The sequence below is a fragment of the Meleagris gallopavo genome, chromosome 9 (genome assembly GCF_905368555.1).
Source record: "Meleagris gallopavo chromosome 9, MGAL_WU_HG_1.1, whole genome shotgun sequence".
NCBI lineage: Eukaryota > Metazoa > Chordata > Aves > Galliformes > Phasianidae > Meleagris > Meleagris gallopavo.
Genome location: NC_139412.1, coordinates 12,885,550 through 12,905,144, shown reverse-complemented (window position 1 = coordinate 12,905,144; position 19,595 = coordinate 12,885,550). Strand labels below are relative to the sequence as shown.

Here is a 19,595-nt window from a genome sequence, read left to right as displayed (position 1 = left end):
AAAATCTGGGTACACAGAAACCATGCGCAGGGATCCCACCATGTCCCAGACACCCACAGCTTCAGCCAATTAGTCCATGGCAGACGAAGTAATTAGTCTGGTCATGTTTTTGTTTTGTTTTGTTGTTGTTTTTGTTGTTTTCTAGACCTAGTTCCATGGAAGAAGCAGAAGACAGTTTTAACCGTCCGCATCTGGTACAGATCTAACCTACTCTCTCCCAGAACTTGAAAAGCATTTGCTGGTCTCTGGACCTCTGCAGGGAGCAGGACAAGGCTGCTGCTTGAGGACCGTTTTCAGTAACAGAAAGAGTTGCCAGGGAGAGGTCTGTGTGGGAGGAAATTCACCTTAATCCTTATGCAGCATAGACCCTGCTGCAACACAAAAACTGCTCCAGTGCTGACAATCCACTAAGTCTGAACAGCGACAAAAAGGCCTGTTCTCTTTTTCAAAGTCTGAAAATAGCTGCAAAGACTTCTGTCTCAAAGTAAGGTTAACACTTAGAGACTTTTTTTTTTTCACTAATTCACTACACCCAATTCTTTAGTGTGTCTTCCATCTCTTAGATGATGCTTTCCAGGGAGCTCTGACCAAAAGAAAGGCATGGTTTCCTCAAGGTAGTAAATTAGCTATTAAAGACAAGTAACTGATCCATTTGAGCTTCCAGATTTGCATTCCTCACCCTTTCATCTGTGGTCACTGTGGCACTTCCAGCCGTGGGATGAGCAGGCTGCAGTGAGGGCTGTGAAGAGCACACAGCAATCTGCCAGACTGGGTGGTCTTTGGAGGGACAGTGATTGTGTTGGGATACACTAGTGAACAGTAGTTATAATATGTTCCCCCAGAGCTAAAGATGAAATAATTTCCTGTATATAATACAATTTGTGCAGGAGAAAGTTGTCTGCTTCATTAGTTGTACTGAACGTGTGTTCGTTTTCCTGCATTGTGCTTTACTTTCAAGTCTTATGTCTCAGAAAGATTCCCTTTGGAAATCATCGAAATTAAAGACTGAAACAAGAATGAATAAAGTCTCATCACTAACTGCAGTGCTCCCATTTTGGGGTCCTGGACAACAGCAGAGAAACAGCAGCAGCTCTGGCTGAAGTGGGGCTACTTCAGCCAGGGAGGAGCTCATAATTTGCTTCTAGTGCTTCTTGCTGTACCTGGTGCCTCAGTGAACACATCCAACATCTGCTGACAACAAGTGGTCCCTGTTCTGGGATAAACCCAGGCAAGCCACAGGGTCCCGCAGAGCCTTGCCAAAGCATTTATCCTCCTTGTGTCAGTCCTGTTGCAGAGCCACATAAATTGAGCCAGCAGTGCTGGTGAATAATCTCTGTGTGGAATTTTCCTGCTCTTAAACCAGGTGGAAGGTTTCTATGCAGTTCAGGCGGTGGAGAAGGAGAAAACAAATCTGTATGCTGCCCACAGAGAAGTGTTGTCTCATACCCACATATCGTGTTCTCTCTGAACTTCTGATGTGTAGCTGCATCTTCTACAGAGGATGTGTGCTTGTAAGCATATGGACTGTCAGAAGAAGGGGAAATGAAGCTTACATAGCATCCAGAAGCATGGCTCAGGACCTGGTAGCAGCATGCTTCTCTGTCTGATGAGATTCCTACTTCTTGTGCAGTTTGTTGTAAAAAAAAAAAAAAAAAGGAGCTTCTGTAAAAGAAAAATGATGTAATTACCTGTTTCTGGCTTCTTACCTCCCTCTGCTTGGAGACTGTTGACTTTCATGTACAGAAATTGGGACACATCCCTCTAAGAGCTCTCGAGGGTCTTCAGGATATCTGTGGCAAGAAACCATCCAGTTCTGATGTCAGAACATTGCATGCACATGTGTGTATATATATATACAGTATGTATGTCTACCTATACAGGTATACATGCTTAGGTCTATTTTCATGTAAAGACTGTACATCTGTGATGTTCTTACAGTCTCAATATTGTGTAGAGAACAAGAACAGAAACAGGAAAGGAAATAGGATTTTTGCTCCAAGCAAACAGCTACAGCTCTTGACATATATTTTACTGGCAAAAGGCAGAATGATATTAAAAGAATAATAACACAGAAAAGCAAAAGCCCATTTTTCAAATTAATTAAACTCGTGTACAGCCCAGCTTCTTGGTAGACATCCTTTGAAGTGCACAGAACTATTGCTCTTGCTCAAAAGCTGAATATAAAGCACATCCTTTATCTGTACTCTCCCAGCCCACCTGCTCTTTATGGATGATCCCAGCTGCAGCCCAAGGAATTGTAATAAAACAGTACAAGGAGGAAAAGGTGGAGGAAAGAGATGGTTCCACAGTCTCATCCCCAAGAATATCTGAGTGCAGTGCAAGAGCCAAACACAGGGTACACTGGGTGCCCATTTATAACTGTGTCCTCTGAGAGCCCCGAACATCTGGAATCAAAGCAACCCTTGCACTCAGCATCCTTACACTTTCGGGTGGTGGGGGCAAAACATCTTCAGGAGGGACAAAATGACATTTTTGCTGTCACTTGCAAAAGCTATCCAGTTATCACAGTCTGCTTCATCCAAGGTATTCCAGCTGCTCCTGCCGTGCATTAGTCCTGAGGATAATGGGAAGAGCTGAGGAGAACAAGTGGGAGATGTCTGCCCCATGGCTTCCTGCAGCCATATGGCAATTTTTAATGTAGTTTCAAACTGACGAGGCTGACTAAGGAAGCAGAGGCAGCACTGGGGCATGAGTGGAGAAGGTGCCAGCACTCCTGAGCGCCTCAGACCACCGCTTGCAGCTCAGCAAATGCATATCCCTGGCCTGCAGCATGTTTGCAGGGGGAAATACTGGCTTGATAGTGTTTTCTGTGCGTTCTGGCAGCAGATATCTCTAACAGGGTCACTACCCGGAAAAGGCTGTAATGATACATCGTATATTTTGAAGGTGTCATTTGTTGGAATTGTCACTTTTATGGAGAAATCGATAGCATTTTGAAAGTGCTTTTAATGTTTTATACTACATGTACAGCTAAAGGAAAATAATGGACTTTATCCTCATTTACCAGGAATGACATGTTCCTATTGAAAACCAAAGTTCTAAAAGAACGATTTCTACATCAGATTTGAAATTAGATATTTGATACACAGATATTGAGGCATTTGATGAATATCTTAATTCCACTGCTCATAGAGCAGTGTTACTTATATAACAACACAGAAAATGGAGACATTCTTCCATGAAGGTTTTCAAATGGAAAATTTTCTTTGGAAGCTTATCTTCAAAACATCAAGCTCTTTATAAACAAACAAACAAACAAACAAACAAACAAATACATAAATTTAAAAGCTAATCTGCAGCTAGCTATCCTACTGAAATCTCTTGCTCAAGAATGTTTTGCTGAATTTAAGGCTATTTCTTTCATTGCTTCTCTTAAAAGGTGAGGGTATCACAACAAACTGCTGATTAAAGTATGGACAAGAGATACAAATCAATGACCACAGAACTTCCACAAACACCCATCATGCAGTGCCATCATTACCAAATCTCATATTTCACCATTGTCCAAAACTGGATGACATTTTCACAGGCCCTTAGCCAGGCATTCACCACTCTCTGATGCTCACTGGTGGCAGACTACAAAAGCTTGCCAAAAAAGGGTGAAAGCTCTCAGAAACATTCCCAGAATCGTTTATCTGCAGCAGATATACCAGCTACAGTCTGCACTTCCCCACATGCCTTGAGCATTTTGCTGACAGGTGTTGCAGGTCCCCACAGGAGTGTACCTCAGGTGGCACAGCCCATCCACCACAAGGCCTCTGTGGCTCTGAGGGGCAGCTCCACAGAACGATCAGCACAAAAAGGCCCAGAACTGAGATTTTGTGAGGAGAATATGCTTTTAATTTTGCCTCTTTTTGTAAAAGGCCCACCGAAAGCCCAGAAAAGTGAATAATTAATACATGAGCCCTAGGAGCAACCTGGGCAGCACTTGCAAGGATTTATATTATAAGCACAGTTTAATTGTGCCTGCTAGCTGTCTCCCAGCAAAGCGTGGCAGCATGGACACCTTGAGGGGACAAGGAAGCAGCTTGCTGAGCTGCTTTGATGTCTGGGGCTTGTCCTGGCCCTCAGGGGCCCACAGGATCTGCTGGCATGCGGCTGTGGTGAAAAAGGGGGTGAGGAGAGAAAATGTCCTTGTGGAATGAGCCAAGAGCTGCACAGAGCTTTGGAGGATGAAGAACAGAGTGACCTGAGATCTTCCCACAGTTCTAAAGAGAAAAGCTGACACTGTTCCTTTGGTCTTTCTGAAAACCAAGGTCAGTTTTCTATGGAAAATAATCATCTGGGTTGGAAAAAGCCTTCCAGACCCTCATCCTGACCTAAACCACATCCCTGAAATAGTTTGAGATGTGGACTCTACCGCTTCGCCAGTCAGCCCAGCCCAGTGCTTTACCAGAATTTCGGTGAAGAAATTCTTCCTACCATCCAGTCTAATCCGCTCCTGATACAAGCTAAGACTGTAGAATAAAGTAATTTTGTTAATCTTCAAGGTTTTGACCTTCTTCAAAAAAATTAAATTCCCCATCTCCCTTTCTTCCAAACCACAATTGTTAGATGCATTCAGACGAGATTCACCAATGATCTCTCTGATCTATGCTTTATGATGAACAATTCCACCTCCAAAAATCTTCTGGATCCAGATGAGTCTATAGCAAGGAATCAGATGAGAAGAAGCTGATCCCTTCTGATAGTTAAACCACTGTTTACACCACAATGCATTAAAATAACTGCACATGAACATTGTCCTCATCCTTGTTCAGAAAACTGAAGACTTGAAGATCACCCTTCACTCAGTGGTGCTGCCCTGCCAGGACCGTGCTATTGGGGCCATTAGGATGTCCCACTGCCCTGCCACTGCTGGAGGCCTCTAGAGCATTTGAGTAACAGAAGGAGGGTGCACATACTGTCAGACGGATAAATCTGCATTTCTTTGCATCTCTCCAGTTGCAGGGAAAGATTCTTTGCTTAGCCTTCAGCTTCCGTGTTCATAAGCTCTCTGGAGCCACACTGGAACAGGAATCAGCTCCCAAAAGACATTTTAAGAGTAAATAGTTTCAAGTACATTCCCAGCAGGCAGCCAGGTTTACTGATAACAGAATAGCTTTTAGGTCGCTAGTGCAGGGTTTTAGCCGTTATTCTGAGGCTGAAGCAGCGGCTAGACATGAATGTCATAAATTCAGCAGTGGCTCTGGCATGTGTGAGCTACTGGTGGGAGGTACTGTAGAAGCAGCAGTGCCTCTGCTCCTGTAGGCTTCTTGGCTGGTGTGATGCTGTTGAATCAATACTAACTGAGTTATAGTCCATAAATACCTACCCAATGCCCTGGCGTAGGAGGCCTCAGTGACCACGGGCATTAGGATGCCAAATGTGTTGGCAACCTGAAGGCAGAAACATTCAGAGAGGATACAACATTCAGCAGTGAAATGACCTCTCTGGGAGCAACATCTTAAGTGAGCCGGCAGCTTCTGTGCTGCCTGGATTGAGTGAATGATTATTACCAATATTCCTAAATGACACCAGTCTTTCACAACATCCTCTAGTCACTCTGTACTGTTTCAGATGGTCGTCAAAACCTAGAACAAAGCTGCATATTTGAGGTTTCTTTTCTGAAGAATTTGGTCATGATAGAGAACAATGTGAAAGAAAAAACATTGTGCATTTTGAGCAAGATAATACCTGCAAGACACAGGTAAGACCTTCACTCCCCAGTGCTACTGCAATGTGTAGTCCCCCACAGTAAAGATAATATGACTTTGTATTTAAATGAGGCTTTTTAAAAGGGGAAATCACTTTAATCCACCTTCAGAAGAAAATGGAGGTCAGTTGCCCAGGGCTTCATGGTGAGACTTGGCAGAGATGGCAACAGATGAGGGAACTGGGCAGCCAGCACCACAGCCTGACTCTTGGCTGTGTCAGCCAAATTGCTGGTGATTCAGTAATTTTTTCAATTTTCTTCTGAATCTTCAGCAATTATGAGCTGGGGAGCTAAGGGCAGCATGATTCCCCCAGACTTAAGAGTCTAAGCAGGTTCTTTGGTTTCCAAGCTTTTGGGCAGGTTAGAAACTCATTTCTGTTGTCATATTTAGGCCCATTAGTAGCATGTCATATCAATTATCTCTGATCCCGCTGATGATGCTTGGTTGGGCTCCAGCTCCTGACACACCACAGCGCTGCTGACAGCCGCCTGTTATTCCCAGCCAGTTGTCAGCAGATAAAAAAGTCATTACAGATTTTGTCACTGTCATTCAGTCCAGATTGGACAAATTAAGATGGAAAATTTAATGTTTCATGAAAACAGAATCATTGGTTACAAGTGGTCTTTGCTTGTGCTTGCTTTCTGTGCTTACTGTAGTCGAACCAGAGGTTTTATAGACAGCGAGGAGTGAAGGAAAGTTGCAGAAAAAGACCTGGTCGACATCCAGCTAAACACAAGTCAATGATGTGCCCTTGCTACTGAGAAGGCTAATGGTATTCTTGACTTCATTTGGCAAAGTATTACCAGCAGGTTGGGAGAGGTGGTCCTGCCGCTCTACTCAGTACTGGTGAGGCCATGCCTGAAGTGCTGAGTCCAGTTCTGGGCATACCAGTGCAAGAGAGACCTGGACATACTGGGAAGAGTCCAACACAGGGCCACCAAGGTGTTGAAGGGCCTGGAGCACCTCTCCTGTGAGAAGAGGCTGAGAGCGATGGGGCTGCTCAGCCTGGGGAAGAGAAGGCTCAGGGGAATATCTCTTCAGTGTCCATAATTATCTGAAGGGAGGGTGCAGAGAGAACAGAGCCAGGCTCCTGTCAGTGGTGCCCAGAGCCAGGCAGGACAAGAAAACCAGACCATGGATCTGCCTGAACATCAGGAAGCACTTCTTTGCTGTGCAGGCGATGGAGCCCTGGCACGGGCTCTCAGAGACATTGTGGAGTCTCCCTGGGGATTTCTGAAAGGTTCTGGACTTGGGCCGGGGAACTCTCTCTGGGTGCCTTGGTTGAGCAGAGGATGGATCCAGAGGTTCCTTCCAGCCTCAAACATTCTGTGATTCTAGTCCAGGGGTTTTCTTATGACACACAAACCATAGGTACTTCACTCTGTGTTTCAGCTGTCAGCACAAGGTTGCTTGCCATGGCTATAGGAGTGGGAGGGACAAAATGAAAGCTAGAAATTATGAATGTAAACATATTCTGCCTTTTAATTTATTTGTGACCAATGACTGACTCGTCATCATAACCCATTCACATTTTAAATAGCATTTTGGCATGCTTCCCCCACCTAATACAATACAGATAATTCTCTCACAATGTACCAAAGATAATGCAATTATCATGGAGTTTCCATAGACATGTTTTATATTATCTACTTAAAATAATCCGATTTCCTTGCTGTAATGTAATCTAGCTATGACTTGGTTTGCCCTAAATGAGATATATGCTTAAAGACAACTCAGAAATAATAAACAAGGGGAGGATAAATGCTGTACCATTGCATTTTGATTAAGACAATATGGATTCAGAGGAGTAGACCTAGCACTGTGCCTGGCTTGGGGAAGCATATTTGTTAGTTACCTGACAGCACGGTGTGTGAGGGCATCACTCATTTCCAGGGGCAGGGAGCGGAAGTTGTACCACTGGAAGAACATGATGAGCTCTTTGGCCAGCACACAGGGGACGAGGGCTGTGGGACCTGTGAATCTCCTTCTCCTTGAGACTTTTTGCAAACTAAATTATGAAGCCTCATTCCTTAACTATTTCTTTCTGCTCCTTGGCATCAGGGCCCTTGAACCAGGATCATCCTTCTGCAGCTCTTCGGCATCAGCTTTTCCTTTAGCTCATCTGGCATGGTGATAAATAAGGCTCCACAAACGCCAACGCTGTCAGTGTTGGAATAAGATTTAACAATATGGTTAACAGATTAAATAAGGATTAATAGGACTTGGCCACCTTGCTATACATGTTTACTATGTGAAACACATCTTCACATAAGTTGGAAACCTAAGTGACCATGTCAAATCACTTGCATTATATCCAGGAGTTTCCATGCAATGTGATAAATCCCCCTATCTACTCCAGAAAATGGTTTGGGTTATTTTTTCCTTTCTCATCCTCTAACAATCTGTCTGCCACAAAATGAAGTTACAGTTGGCTGAAAACTGGATGAGCTTTCAGTATCTGTCCAAACTTCCTAGTCTGACATTTGTCCTCTGCAACCACATGCATCCATCACTTTTTCTTCTCCTGTCTTCAAAACACTGCACCATGAACGAGCAGGAAGCACAGAAATTCAGAGGATCAACAGGGGAGAAAACTAAATCTATATATTCAACAGAGCAGACTGCCTCATGCTGTTGTGCAGCCAGTGTGGCATCAATTGGGGTACATCCCTGGTGGGATCTGAGTTCATGTTCCTGCAGGTGGGATTCCTGGTATAACAGGAAGAGTGAACTTGCCACATTTTAGATCGGTACAGGTGGACGGCCAACTTTAGTCTTAGTTGTACCCATTCAAGCTTCTGAGTATTTAAGCATTTAAGTATGTAGTTGGCTATATGAACATGGATCTCATCTCATCATCTGCTAGATTTATGGCCATACGTAAAGTTACATACATCTCCAAAGTGGCTTAAGTGCTGCAGTGAGCAGAAATGAACATCTCACAAGCTTATGGTGTTTGCCAAACTGTGTCTTTAAGCAGATTTTACAGCTCTCAAGATGCCTATATACATGTTCCTCTAGCATGGACAAAGACCTATGAAGCAGAGAGTGGCTGAATACCCATATAACCACTCCTCATCACCTCTCTGTCCCTAAGGGTCATGTCTGGCCCCATTTGAGTGATCTGGTCAATGCCTGCTTTGCAGGACTGCCTAAACACAGCCACTCTTCCTGGGCCTCAGTTGTGTCTCTATCTGGCAACAAGATTTGTCTGATCACCACCAATTAGGAAGCTACAGTTTTCTGCAGTAATCTGTTTCATGTAGGTAAAATAATACACACTATAAAAGTAAATTATGTTCAAAGCCCCTGCATTCATAGTATTTCTCATGTGTGTTCTTTTTTTTTGTCTTTAAAATTATTCTGCCACCACTGAACTGCAGCTTCTCTAATCTATGCAGATGAAGATGCAGGAAATCCATGATACGTTATTAATGTATAGCAATTCCCAAACCATTAAGACCTGACATATCTTGTGGCAGGTACTGTTAAAGCAGCAGAAAAACCTAACGTGTATAGCAAGAGCAAGCCCTATTCTGGGAAGCTTTTTGCAAGCTATTGAAGTGAAATGCAAGGGGCAGAAGTCTCTGATGGTGCAAGGTCGGTGAGTGAAATGGTGAGTGCACCCCGTCCACAGCTCATTAGTGAATTAATTAGAGAGGATAGGGCAAAGCCACAGCAGCCCGGCCAGGCATGGTGCTGCCTTTAGAGCTGAAAGAGCTAAGCCAGCTCAGATACACTGCTTTAGCTTCTTAAATGCCAGAGACCTCCACAAAGCATCACTCACATGAGTTTTATCTCCTTAAACTCTAAACACTCTAATAAAAATGCGATTTAAAACTTTGAAATATAGAAAAAAGAAGCACTCAAAAGCGGATAAAATAGATTCAGCAGAGCAATTCTGCACACACATGAAACACTCATCCTGTATGTAGTTCACTGGTTTTATTTTATAAATTCTCAAATAATTCCACATGAATCAGTACTGAATGTAGAATGAGACTCTACATGATAAAATAAAGTGCAATAGCAGAAAAAAAAATCCCTAGACCCTAAACAAATCTGCCTTCTGTCCTGCTCTGTTCTGCAAGCACAAGCTCGTTGCACCTATGAATTACAGTGTCTGGTACACAGGACATTGGAGATGTGATTTCATTATTTCACCAAGGGAGGATCATAAAATCTGGTTTTATAACAACCATATATTGCCTGAAAAATGCCTGGAGAGGAGATGGGCCCACCGCCGCATTCCCTTCTCAAGACATTAGAACGGTGGAGAATACTTATTAACTTCTTCTCAGCCCCTAAACAACTGGCATCGTTGGGCTGGCACAGGGACGAGCTTAGAGGGATGCTGGAGGACGTGTCCTTGCAGGCAGTGTCCCATGGTGCCCAGCTCAGATGCTCCATCAGCACTGCACTTGTTCCCTTCAGATCAAAAAATACAAAGCTGGACTGTAATGTGAGGTCAAATTTTTGGACTTCCTTGCTTCTCAGAGGCCAGCAGGGCTGGAATGCAGCGTGAGGCTCCAGCCAAGCCTGACCTGCCCACCCGTGTGTGCTGTTCTACGTAACACTAAATTCAGGAAATTTCTTTGCCCGGGTGACAGATGAGAGAAGTAGAGAGGCTAGAGAGGCCACCAGGTTGTTTGATTCTCCAAATCCTGTTTATACACCATTAGAGCAGAGCTGGGGGTGCTCACAGCCACCACTGCTCCCCCCAGACCTGCTCCAAGGGCTGAGGATTGATGGAGGCACTCGGTGCATGCTGGCGGTGAGACAAGCCACCCTGAATAATTCACAGTGACTTTTCTCCAGGCATTGAGCAGAGCACCTCTTATTTTTCACTGCTTTTTATTGTGCATGTGAGAGACTCTAAATTACAACTATCGGTACCTTAATTTCTTTAAAAGTAACTGCCTGTGGGGTGCGATGAATATAATTTACTTTTTTCTTCTAAGTTAAATAATCTTTGCATTGGTGCAGATCTCCAGCAGAGAATCTAACACCGACAGATGAGGAGAGACTTTCCGCCCTTCTACAAGTGCAACTCAAATATATATTGATAGTTGAAATGATTTCCAACCTGCAAATGAGTCAGAAAGACGTGAAATACACTGACAGATGTCTGGGACTTTTATATTAATGGCATTCCCAAGTTTGCTCTCAGGAGGCAGCACTAACGGTTGTCGACTTAATCATGTTTTAAAGAACAATGTCATGGAGCGTTACACTGTTTGCTCTGAGGTTACCATTTATTCTGGGTCAGGAAACACCATCACCCAAGACTTTGGCTTCACAATTACATATGGGCAGAAGCATATGGGATGGAGCAAGGAGTTATAGAGACCTGAACCCAACATTTAATTGAAAAGTCACAGAAAATGAGACCAAGGGCTTGGAAGAGAAAGTATCTAATAAGCCCATGCTGTGTTAACCCCAGTACTGACCTGCCTGTGACACATTTCTAAGCACAAATACTGGGGATGTTATTAAAGCTCTTAGAGACCTGGAGACATTATCCAGAGCCAGGTCCAGTCCCGATGCCAACAGCAGCAGTGCTGTATGGGACCTGAGCATGGTCTTCAAGGCTTCCAGGTGCTTCACCTTCCTGCTCAGCAAAGCTTAACATGCCGCGCACATCCACACACATAAATATGAAAACTAACAAATAAGATGTAATTATTATTTTCCTTCTAGTCATAAAGCTGCACTACTCTGGGAATCACTGTATTACAGCACTTAGGAAGGAATGAGTCTTGTCAATAACCTCTGACTGAGGAGGGCATTGGTGTCATCTCCCCCTAGATGTTGCTCTCTCCTGCAGCCCCCAGCAGCCTCCAGGTCCCAGCTGGACCCATGAGTATGAACACAGGGATGGGGAAACCGTGGACAAACTGCAGCACTTCTGCCCCATGCTCCCACCAGCCATCCCTCATGTCTGTCATCTTTTTCTCCCCAGTGAAATCAAACCAGGACATTGAGTCCCTTTCCTCAGCTGATCCCCCACAGGTGGGTTTGAACAGATTCAGGCTGTGCTCCCAGCTATTAACAAGTTTTGTTGTTTTTTTTTTTTATTATTATCAGCAAACCCTGCATCCCCTGAAGCCTTATCCTTCAAAACTAGATCTTCTTCCTTGCCTGAGGTCTCATTACACTTGCTGCCTCCTTCTTGTTTTCTGTCCTGCGCTGCAGGTAATCATATCAATGTTCTTACTCTTAACTGCAGCAAAAATAAAATGCTGCTTTGTTCTCTGTGCTGAGAGCTGGCTATGACTTCCTCATCTTTACTTTTATCCAGAAGGTACCACAGCTCTGGAATTTACTTTAAAGAGGCATTTCTTTTCTTTTCATTCATATCTGGCAAGAGTTGGGAGATGCTCTCTTTGGTGGGGGATTACTACGGCACGTTTGGGGTTGCTTCACTCCAAATCAAGGCATAGCTTTAGGAGAAGCCAAGATAAAAAAAATGTTGGTTGCTCACTAGAAATGGGAGAGGAATTGACTGAAATAATCTGCTAAGATGGACACAAAATTAGGGTCGATCCATCTAGGTTGTAACTTCCATGCACACAAAGCACAGGCATCACCAGCAAACCCGTGCCCGCTCGAGCAGGCAAATACACATCATTATTTTTAGTAATGCAGGTAACGTGCATTGCCAAATCAGTCAGAACTGCCAAACAACTTTTAAAAAGACGTTAGCAATTTCTGGAGCAGTACTGGAGCCATATTTCTGTGTTATTTTCTTGAGCAACCATCATTTATTTGGGCTAGTTCCAGGCTGGCAAGAGGGATGGTAAGGCAGTAATGTAGCAGGTTATCAGCTATGCTGCTTTATAAACTCTCTGCGTTATCTACAAGCAGATCTTCACTCTGCAGAGAAGCTGGTGCATGCAGGCACAGCGGGTGGCAGGGTTATCACTTGTACCGCACTGCTGCTCATCAAGGCCTATCCGCTTTCCGACCAGGAAAGGACTCAGCCACATCCTTCCCATAACTTTGTGCAAAGATGAATGCAGACTGATGGCATCCGTGAAGATGCCATTTTTAGCACAGAATGGCATTTTGTCCACAACAGCCCAGCCACTGAACACTGCCAGACCACAAGTCAGGCCAGACTCTATGTTTTAGAGTTATCACTGCTTTCTTTTGTGCTTGCAGCTGCCACAGATTTTAGCAGAACAGCCCTGATGGCACGGGCATCCTTATAGGAAAAGCATGTTATCAGCCCAGCTTCTGCCCACGATAAGCAGGTTTCTGAACACTGGATACAAAAATTCACAGTAGGAGAGCTATATTTTTGGGTCTCACAACAGGTGAAAACTTGGAGGAGGGCGGCAGGATTTGGATGAAGGAAACAGCTGAAACTCCACCCTAGAACTCTTGAATTTCTGTGAGTTTGGGATATGAGCTCACTGAGCCAGGAATTGGGCATTTACTCTTTTCCCTTTGCACACTGCTCCGAGTAGGTCAGTGCAAACCCACTGCTGCCATGCCCCATCAAGTGTGCCTATTTCGATGGAAGAAGACTGGTGATTAGATTGCGCCGTTCCCTTCAAGAAAGACTACTTTTGGATTGCAAAAATGATTAATTGCCATGCCTTTTGAGCAGACCACGTCTGCCTGCACCATCCATTTTGTACCCTGGGACATAAGGGGATGAGTTAGTAGAGGGGAGCCTGGCACTCACCCAAGTGAGGAAACATGTCTTGTGTATGCATACATATATACATACATAGATGTATACATAGATGTCTTGAGCTTGATACCCATCTTCTTATGCCCTTACATCCATGCAATGACTTTCCAAAACACTCTCATATACTCATGCTCATGCCTTTGCTCGTATGTTGCATGTGCAAGATGGGATGCTGCCTCAGTGATGCTGGAGTTGGCAGGGGCCAGCTTCATGCTTCAGCTGTACTCAGGAAAGTGTGGTGACACTTCAGGGACATAGCACATGGGCAGTTGGGATGGTGCAGGGGAGACAACTGTCCCAAACTGATACAGAAAGCTGGGGAATCGAGGACAAGCAGACTTAGAGCAGCTCTACAGAGATGGGTTCTCCACACTTTCGTCTGTGGCATCTTACAAGAACTGGGCTATGGGATGACAGAGAGCAGCATCAGCACCACCAGCAGCTTACAGCAAAGACAGGCTCTATCCCTCACGCACTGACCCACGCTCATTTTCATGTGTTCAGGAGAAACATAAGTATTGATTAAAAAAAATGCCAGTTAACAGCATTGGTGGCAAATACTTAACACAGAAATCTGCAACAGTGCCAGAGTTGGCCCTTGGCCACTGCCACATGCCAGGCTTGCTCCTCACAGCAAGGAATGCCCACAAGCAAGGTCAAACTCTCAAAAGTATTTGGGACATAACATTGGCCACGGGTCTCTCTAGCCTTTGGAAACACATGGTGAACACCTTTTGGAAAGCTCAGACATTCCTCAAATTGTCCAAAGCTGCTCCTGGGGGTTGCTTTGTACCCAGGTCCCACAGAGGCATGGAGAGCATTGCTGTGTTGCTGCTGGAAACCCAGCATCCGTCTCCCTTGTGTTCCAGGGTTAAACACAAAAAAAAAGGGAGAGCAAGAAGGCAAGTTCTCGTTTTGTTGCCATAGCAGCCTGCTGGAGTATTTAGACTGATAGCATTTGTAAAAATTCAACAAAGGATAGTGTATCTTTTGGAAATCAGAGCAGATGTAACACTGCCTGCCATATGCCACCAGGAAAAAATCTATTGGCAGAGGAGACATCATTGGAGAGAAAGCTGAACCCACATTGTGCAGTGCAAAATGTCGCTTTCCCTAGATTACAGGGTAGAGCTATAAAGCAGAGAAAATTGCATTCACATATGTAATTGTCACAAGACATTGCTGGCAGAGCCACAGATGCTGCTGTGGGTAAGAAGGTGCCTTAGCTGCCCTCTGCTACTGGACGAACTGCCACACGCTCCAAAAAAAAAGGCTGCTAACATTAAAAATTAATTAACCCTCACAGGCAGTTTTCGCTCCTGAGAAGCTCTGCCCACACGCAGACAGACAGATGGACAGATGGACCTCCTTGGCCTTCCCAGGGTTCACTGCAAGGCTGGGGCTGCAGGAGTGCTTTGCTGTGAGTGACCAAAGCATCACCTTCACGTAGCTGCTCTAACAACTGCACAGACTTGTCCTAAGCCAATTAGTGTTTAGAAATAACTCTAAAAAGCTATTCTAGTTTTCATATGCACAAAATCAAGCCTGTTTTCATTCCAGCTTCACACTCTCAAAATTTCTTTCAAAGCTATGGATTTTGGAGCCTGGCTTGCACCTGGATGAGGAAGGGAAGGGCTGGGAGCTGCTTGGGGCTGTTGGACCAGGCTGGAAGTGGGTGGTGTTCTCAGTGTTTATGTCCTTTGTTCTTCCAAGATAATACAATTTTTAGCTCTCCCTCAGCTGCTCAGATGCAGTTTCTTTTCCTGGGGACATGGAGCAATGCCCAAGGAGCAGAACTCATGCTACAGAACTACTGAATCATCCAGCTCGGAAAGACCTTCATGAGCCAGCCCAAACATGAACCTAGCCTGTCACACCTCTAAACTGCGTCCTCAGTGCCACAGCCACATCTCTTCAGTGCCTCCAGGGATGGGGACTCCACCACTTCCCTAGGCAGCCTGGTCCAACATTTGGCCAACATGTGCCCTTGAGCACACTGGCAGTTCACAGGGACACGGTGTTGGCACAGGTGTGCTGCTGGATATCCTGCCAGCTGCCGTGAAAGTGTCAAGCTGAATCCAAGCAGCTCACTGAAGCCACACTGAGAGCCGAGGTCAAAGGAAATCATTACCTGGCCGCCGTGGAGCAGGGATGGATCAAAGCCTGGAGCCACAGCATGTGGAAGCACCAATGCTGCCAGCTTTACAGCCAATAGAAGCGACCTCCTCAGCACTTTCCAAGCAAAAAGCCACTTGATGACATTACCAGCCCATAAAAAATGAAGCTCACATACCTTTTGAGAGGAAAAAGCCACATAAAATCTGGGTTCTTTTTGCTGTGATGCCGCCAGTGAGTATAAATCACACATGGTTTAGTTCACCTTTCTTCTGCAGAAGTTCTGGCAGTTAGCAGCGGCGTGTAGGCTATCCATCACTGCATACACCAATTAGCATTTCACTGGCAGCAGGGTCTGCAATGCGCTCGCCATCAGCCCCTGGCATGCAGAGGACAATATTTAGTGCTCAGACCTCAGGGAACAGAAATTCAGGTAAAAGGGAGAAAAAATATTCCAGTGGGGCTCAATAAGTAGGGCTGCAGCATCAGTACAAGGTGGTGATGTTAACAGACACTGAAATGTTTCCTCTAGTTAACTAGTAATAAAAGAAGCAGTTGCTTTTATTTCAAACCCTTGCACCCCACATACAGGAAATCCAAGCATCTCAGTGGTACACCAGGTAAATGTTGGAATGCCTCTTTAAAAACAATGTTAAGAGCAAAAAAGCCACAGTCTCCAGCAAGCTGTGCAACAATCGTGTGTTATCTGCTCAGTTCCAGGTTCACCTGAGGTTTCGGCAGTAGCGTGCAGAGCTGCTGCCATGTGCAATTAACACCCGCAGTTATTTTTACAGATGGTTCTCTGATTTTGTTCCCTAACTCGTGCAAACTAAGCATAGCTGGCAGGTCGTCCTACAGACCACCTCACAGTGAAGACATTCTTCTGCCTCTTTCTCTGCCACAGCCTCTGGCACATTCCCTAGGAGGGCATCAGTCTCTGAGCAGGTTGAAGCTGGGGAAGCAGCAGCTGTTTTCATGTTTACAGCCACATTTCAGCCCTCTTTTGCAGCAAGAAGGGGCTCACGCTCCTGCCTTGGCAGCCTTGCTCCTCAGAAGCCACACTTCGGGGCTTCTGAATTTTAAGCTGCTTGGGAGAATGGGGATAATTAGCAACGAGGCCTATGTATTAAGAACGTGCAATTAAAACCCATTGGGCTGTAATTTATGTCTTACCCTTCTTTTTGCGATAATTAATGCAGTGAGAGGCTATGCACAGTGGAGCAGTGAGGAGCAGCGCGCAGGCAGGGGACACCAGGACAACAAACCCAAGTGTAGGAGCCACGTTCTACCCCTGCACCCCTTGATCCCAGAGCAGCGGGGTGCTGCGTGCCTGTTCTCTGAATCCCAAATACCAGAACATCAGTAGGAAGGAGAGCATTCAGGAATATTCCCTGTTCCTGCGGTGTCCAGCAGGAGTCTTGATGTGTTTGCAAGAGCCCAGTTCTCTCCTCCAGAAGCGCTGTGGTTTCCAGCCAGCCCTGCTTATGGTCGTCAGCCTCGGTTTGCCAAGGGCAGCATCCCTGCCAGCGGCTGCGGGCAACAGGGCAAGCGCCGAGCGGTGCCCAGGGCCGGTGGCTCAGCATCTGGCTTCTGTGAAAGATGTAATTAGCAGCAATCATCACACATGAGCAGCAGCACACTCGAGAGCTGGGTGAGTATGCATGCTGGGCAAGGGGATGTCTGCCTTCAAGTGAGAGAAGCAATAGCAAAATGGAGACAAAATGCAAAAAGTGCTGTCAAAGGAGAGCCGGAGGCTGCAGGCAGACCTGGGGGGGGTCAATGTATGACATACATTAGGCCATTTTTTTCAGAGAGTTTAAATAATGTACCAGCAGCCTGGCAGGGAAGCAGGACTGCATTTTGCCAAATCCCCTCCTATGTACCTCCCCTGGCCATAGCCAGCACGCTTTGCCTGATGCCCCCACAAAGGCTTCCCCAGGAGCACATTTAAGTTTTAATTTTTTATGGTGTCTGACAGTTTATTTTTAATTTAGGCTGTGCTGGAGCAGGAAGAGGAAAGGTTGCTGTGTCCTCAGCAGACGCTCGTGGTTGTGTCAGCCCCAGGCTGAGGAGGGGGCGGCAGGGCAGGATGGCTGCTGGGGCGCAGCCCCACTGTTGGCTGTTTCTGATTTACTGGAAGCAAAATACCCAGAGTGACACCTGTAATAAGTCGATGTTCTAAGAAACAAGAAGCAAAGAAATTCTCACGGGCTCCACTGCCCCTGAGACATCCAAGTCATTAAAACCCATCTTTGATGAAAGACAGCGCACGCGGCATCCCTCAGGAGAAAACAGAAGCGCAGAGCGGCAGCCCGGCTGAGCAGCCCCATGGGTGCCCCACACCGGCCATTACGTGTCCCTGCTCCCACACGGCCCCAGCCCAAACAGCAGCAGAAGCCCAGCCGGCCCAGTTCCCCACGCAGGCACTGCCGGAGCCGAGCTGCTCCTGTTACGGCCAACCCAAAGAGATCCCGTCCTGGATGGACGACGCGTCTCAGGGGTGGGTCCGGCTTTCCTTCAGCTGTTTTCTAAAACCAGGCATAAGAGCTGGCTTAATTACGTTAGCAAATAGGTCCCGGGAAATAACTGCCGCTTTTATGGAAGCGACCTCATTAGGCACTGTTAAATTGGGCAGTAACAGACATCTGGTGTCTGTGACATCACTGCACCGGTGCAGGACCCGGCCGTCAGTGCTGCGGCTCCCAGGGCCGCGTGGGACGGCCGTTCAGCCCGCAGCGCCCGGCCACGTGCTGCCAAAAGCTGTCGGCGAGGGGAAGGTGGGAAGCAGACGAGTCCTGAGGGAGCTGAAAAGGCACTGAAATCGATAGCCAGGCTGTGCGGCAGAAATGAAGGTAATTCATTACCTCTTACTGCATTATTTGTTATTCCTCTAGCCTTGGCGCCGAACGAACCTCCAGCTTCAGGGCCAACCCCTCTTGTGCACCATGGAAACCCGGTCCCGCACCTGCAGGCGGCTCCCGCACTGTGCAGAGCGGCTGCTGCCGGCTGCAGAAAGAGCCGCTCTCCGGCCCCAGCGCTGCGGGAAAACCCCACGTGGGGGCGGCTGTGCGCGCAGCGCCGGCAGGGCGGGCGGCCGCGAGCCGTGCAGCTCGGGGCCAAACCGTGCGCCACGAGTGACGCTCAGCACATCGCCGAGGGCAGCCGGCGCTCCGCCTAAAGCCGGGTGTTTCGCACTTAGAAACATGCTTGCAGCGTGGCTGCGATGGGAAAGAAGCCTTTTCTAGCAGGCCAGAGGGGCACGGCGGGCGCTCCGGCCGCGCCGCAGGACAAAGGCTCCGCCGGGCCGCGGCACCTCTCGCCCTTCCCGCTGTCCCTCCGCTGCAGCCGAGCGCCACCTAGGGGCAGCCCGCCGCTCTGCTCCCGCGGAGGATCTCCCTCAGGGTCCCCTGCCTCGCTGCGCCGCGGGCCGCGCTTCGCCGTCGGTCTGTTTATCGCCTTCGCCGAGAACCCGGCCCGCCCGCAGCACCTCCGGCACCGTTTGGGTGGCAAATGAGACGTGCTCCTCACTCAATTGTTTATGAAGCACGAAATAGTCATTTTACAAAGCATCAATATTTAGGAAAGTCAGCGGCCCGTTCCTTCCCGCCGACAGCTGGAGGCGGTTCTGCTCAGCTCCAGGTGGAGATGCCGTTGCAAAACCAAACGCTGTTGCTAAGTGCGGTGCTTTGGTTGAACCTCCATGGAGCAGATGTTGCTTTCCTGAGCCCACCCGCTGGCCCCGGCAGTGGTAAAGTCCTTCCTTCAAAGCACTCATCTGACACAGGTATAGCTGTGGGGCTGTGCTGTGTTCTGGGACCACAAAGCAGCAGGAGGTGCAGCTTGCCTGCAGTTTGCATCCAAATCACAGCAACGAGGTGCCAGACACCGCAAGGCCAGGCCGGTACAGAACAGGCCAGACGTGCATCCACATCACCACGTCCAGGCAATGGCCCTGTGCCTCCTTGGTCTGGAGGAAAGCAGAGGGGGATTTTTGAAGCATTGAGATTTTCTCGGTGCCGGACACAGGAGATGTCCAGCTCTGGAGCTTCACTGCCTCAGGC

General features: G+C 46.8%; 1 long non-coding RNA gene across 1 annotated transcript in view; it reads right to left on the bottom strand.

Annotated features, from left to right (window-relative positions):
* LOC104912201 (uncharacterized) overlaps window positions 1-19,001 on the bottom strand; it is a 28,560-nt gene extending 9,559 nt beyond the window's left edge. Inside the window, exons 1-4 of the long non-coding RNA XR_004160667.2 lie at window positions 18,399-19,001; window positions 15,713-15,913; window positions 7,573-7,877; window positions 1,707-1,790 (exon numbers count right to left, since the gene is read on the bottom strand). This is a non-coding gene — a long non-coding RNA (uncharacterized LOC104912201). The remainder of the gene's footprint in view (window positions 1-1,706; window positions 1,791-7,572; window positions 7,878-15,712; window positions 15,914-18,398) is intronic.
* Window positions 19,002-19,595: the final 594 nt, after the last annotated feature.